The sequence below is a fragment of the Megachile rotundata genome, chromosome 3 (genome assembly GCF_050947335.1).
Source record: "Megachile rotundata isolate GNS110a chromosome 3, iyMegRotu1, whole genome shotgun sequence".
Taxonomy (NCBI): Eukaryota; Metazoa; Arthropoda; class Insecta; order Hymenoptera; family Megachilidae; genus Megachile; species Megachile rotundata.
In genome coordinates, this window is record NC_134985.1 from 16,912,923 (window position 1) to 16,917,189 (window position 4,267).

The 4,267-nt window shown below is 43.2% G+C and overlaps 1 protein-coding gene across 1 annotated transcript in view; it reads left to right on the top strand.

The window, feature by feature from the left end:
• The first annotated feature begins 230 nt into the window (after positions 1–230).
• Positions 231–4,267, top strand: part of LOC100882475 (discoidin domain-containing receptor 2) — a 162,420-nt gene continuing 158,383 nt past the window's right edge. Inside the window, exon 1 of the mRNA XM_076530137.1 lies at positions 231–692. The gene's annotated coding sequence lies outside the window, so the exon portion shown is untranslated. The remainder of the gene's footprint in view (positions 693–4,267) is intronic.

Below are 4,267 nucleotides of genomic sequence, written 5' to 3' on the forward strand. Positions count from 1 at the left end.
CTCCCTCTCTGGCAGCCCCACGTGCTTCACCCCCTCCGATGTCGGTCGAAGGGAGGTGGAGGCCCGTAGCCGAGAACGAGTTTGCGAGACCGCCACTAGGTGGCAATAGAACGCGAGGAAGCGAGACGCGGCGAGATTGAACGATCGTTTGGTTAGAACGAGAGGGGAACACGTAACTGGTCCCCACCCCTCTCTGTTCCTCCCTCTAAGCCGAGCCGCTTCTCTCCTTCGAGCAACTCGAGGCTCTCGTCAGCCTGTCAGTTTGTGCCGTGGCGCCGTGACGGTATGGTTGTTGCATGCTATGTTGTTTACGTCCGATCGTACAGCTCGCGAAACGTGCCCGGTATTGAATGGGGACCTTGCCATTCCTGCCCATCGTAGCGATCGACGTTCGTAGGGACGCGAGGATAATTATCAGTGATCATTAAGTTTATTTATAATTCCGTGTGACTGGAGAACGCGTGTGATCGTTGATAGTTTGGTAGACGGTGCGATTAGCGGTGCGACGTGCGATAAATTAAATATAAAAGGTGCTCGAACGAGGGTGTGCGTTGTTTTTCCACCAGTTCGAACGGAGACCAAAAGGGCGGGAAATAAGGAGCCTGGCTGTGATCCATGATTTCTTACGTGCTGTTCGGTGTGCGCGAGTTCTATGCCTGATCGACCGTGCTGTACGCGGACCGACAGTTAAGGTAGGAATTTTCACGTCTTTTGTATCTGCCGCCGAGAAAAGCGCGCGGGAATTTGAGCGACGCCACGTGAACGGGACGCTCGCTGTGCGTTGTGACTCCGTTACTGTGTTCGGACTCTGTGAAATTTTGTGACACATCTTCGATACAAAATGACCAATCGTTGTATATCAAATAGCTAAATCGATCGGTATCATGAAATGTCTTAGGTAGAATAGGAAGTGGAAAGAGGGTATAATGTCTGTCGTGGAGTGTATCGTTGATCAGCCCTTAATCCGACTTATTGTTACAAAGCCGTCGGCCGCCGGCTGAAATCTGATTTGGTTCTTCATTGAGCGTCGCTCGAGGCTGCCGCGGCATCGAATGACATTTTCACGGTTTTCGGTCTGGATAACATCGATTAATCCTGCCTGAGCTTTCGAAAGAAGGAGGAGAGAATAAGGTGGATTAGCGAGAAGAGACCCTCGAAGGGGAGCCGGCAAAGGGAGCAGGGAACAAATGAAATTTCGTCGTGGCAAATTGTCCGAAAGCGACGCGCCACAGAAATCAGCCCGACGATTAACACGGGGGTAGGAATCTCTTAAGACTTGCTAATTTCCTGGCCAAAACGTTGGTAGGGGACGGTAATATCGACAAGGAGACCGTCCATTAGCGGAGTGATCTATTTGCTGGTGCCTACGGTAAATCTCCCGAATCGAGACGTGAACTGTTTCACGAACGGTTCTTTCGTCGGGTCCTTTGGGATACGCTGCTCACGTTCCTCTGTTAGCTGGCGAAATGACGCAACAGGCAATGATAGAAGAAAGAGAAAGGTCCACGGAATTGGAAATGGTCCAACGGAATGTCGAATTCGCGAGAACGCTTCCTTTCGCCTCTCAAATTTTTCGTGTTAGGTCTCTCTTCGCTCGCGTCGTTAAAATTCATTCGGGCAAATTTAATTGATAGTCGTTTGCATTGGAGAAAGTATCGGGCGGGGCTATCTTTTTGGTGGAAAATATTGGATCGTGAGAAGTATTCTTGTATTTGGTATCGTTGTGTTGTTCTACTTTAAATATGTGGATTAAAGGATAAACTTTTCCATTTTTCATGTTATTGTATCTTTCTACATTCATCTAGTTCATTTCCTAATGAAAAATACTCAGGGATGGTATTCTTCAAATCATTCGTGTCAATCTCTTTAAGTTCTATGGTCACTTTAAAAATAATTGTAACATTGATCTCTAGTTCAAAATCATGTATCAGGGCAGTAAAATTCTTGAACATGATAAAGAAATACTTTTCAGAAAATCTCTATGTACCTACCTAGATTTTTCTGCAATAATTAAATTCATCGTAAAATGATTCTTAAACATCTTCGTATAAAAATAAAATTTTTTAAACAGATATGCCATAATCGTCATATTGAAAGTCGTCAAAGTTTCCATGTACAAATTCATCAAAAGTCATCATAGAGAAAGACTTTATATCAAAAGTTATAAAAATCTTCATACAAAAACTCATCATAATCATCATATCAAAAATCACCCAAATCTTCCTGTCAACATTCACGAAAATCTTCAACCGAAATTGATCACAATTTTCAAAGCAAAATTATCAAAATCTATAAAGCAATAATTGTCATAACACAACAGTTCATCAAAATGTCCAAATGAAAATTAACCATAACCAAAATGAATAAACATCGTGATACCAGAGTTTGAACATTCGCAACAATGTCGAACAGCGATATGAATTTTCTACATAAAAATCTGGCAGGATTTTGATTGAATCGAACGATCGTAAAGCTCGAAGTTCTAAAAACGATGCGAAACGTTCGTATCCGACGGGTGCCGATCACATCCGATTTCAGTGGATTTAAGCGTAGCCAGGAAAGTAGGTTTTGAATATTGATGAACTAGGTATGAATATATTCATAAGACTAACAGTTTATTTCTGCAGTCGAGTCGATTCGTTTCCCATTGATCAATCGTCGGCAAGTTCGTGGAACCGTAACCCTCCTGTTCGATAAATTCGTAACGATTAATATTCTCAGGTGGCTGTCCGTTAATTCGCTCGTCAAAGTTTCTCGAAAGAGATCAAACGTGATTCATTTCGATTCGCTGATGATTTTGTCCGCGTTGATATCTCTTCCATGCTGTTTGCTTCGCGTCGTGCACGTTCGACCTTTCGCTCCGGGGCTCGCGAGCGTCTTCATTAGGGCAAAGGAGGATACGTTTTTACGAGGTCTCGCTCGAAAACGGCACGCGTCGTAATTTATCGTCTGGCTCGTTATTAATAACCGTGACGACAGTGCTCGTAGATATACGAATCGATGAATTTCAGTCGGTTCGTTGCGAGTGTCGTAGTTGAAATAATCGAAATGTTAATTATTCATTTGCATAATTAACGCGAACCGGCGGCACGCCATGAGTGGTCCCACATGCCATCGAAGATTAACGGTAGCCCGGGCCCCTATGTTGACGTTCATTTTGAATATTAACTCCTTGGAAATGAACGCGAAATTCAACGAGCTCCAGCGAATTGCACACATCCGATGCTTATGAATTTTCAACGATTAGCGAAAGGTTGTACCCTACAGTGTACGTTTGCGCTCAAAAATATTCTACTCCACCATCAAACATTTTTATTCCACTCATAATTCTTCATGCAAAATATTCCTTCAATTCATTATTTTTCGACGCGGAGATGTTTCAACAAATTTTTACAAATATTTCAAAACGTGAAAGCTAACATCCACCCCGTGCTTCAAATACAAAATATTCGACAGAAGTGATTTAACTAATTGACAAGTTCATTGTACCTGAAAAGAAGGCATAAAACAGTAACTCTTGTAAATGCGTATCACATCTGTATTCCGTGCACTTATTTCGAAGGATTTAAATCCTCAAATAGTCCCGATAAGATTGTGCACAGTCTGGTTGAAAATCGAAACGGAAATTGAACGCGATCGTAGCAAAAAGCGAAGAATATATTTTTCAGACGTTTCTGAACGTCGGTCGATTGTAATTCTCTCTCTTTGTGCCCGTCTCTCCTTTGTCTTCGGTTCCAATTAAGATTCTAGAGAGGTTCGCGTGGCAGAGGTCGTTTAAATTCCCATTTTTCTGGCAACCTTTAAGGGCGACCTCCCGGAATCGATCGGGCGAGAATCGAGCTGTCACTTTCCCCGGCTAGCGTAAATTGACCCGGTCGTTTACGGTCAATTTCCGAAAAATCTCGCGTTGGACGCGAACAACCCCCGGGACGTCTGGACGCCATAACTTCTTTCGGCTACATTTCCTTTCTCGATGCACGCTCGAAATGACAAGCGGGCCAACAATTGCCCGCGTAAATCTTGCTCGTCTCGCTTCAGAGCGTATCTATTTCTGCAGTTATACGATTGCGATTCGTTACACGCCTTTTGAAGGATATCTCGTGTCATTCCTTCGATTTATCCCGCAATTCTCTTGCCGATTGCTCGGTTAATTTGATCCTTGCTCGTTCTATTCACGACTGTTCAGTTCGTTTGTGGCGAGAAACTTTCTTTTCGACAAGGCTTAGTTTTTTAATTATAATTCAAGCTTTTAGGTTTATTCTATACA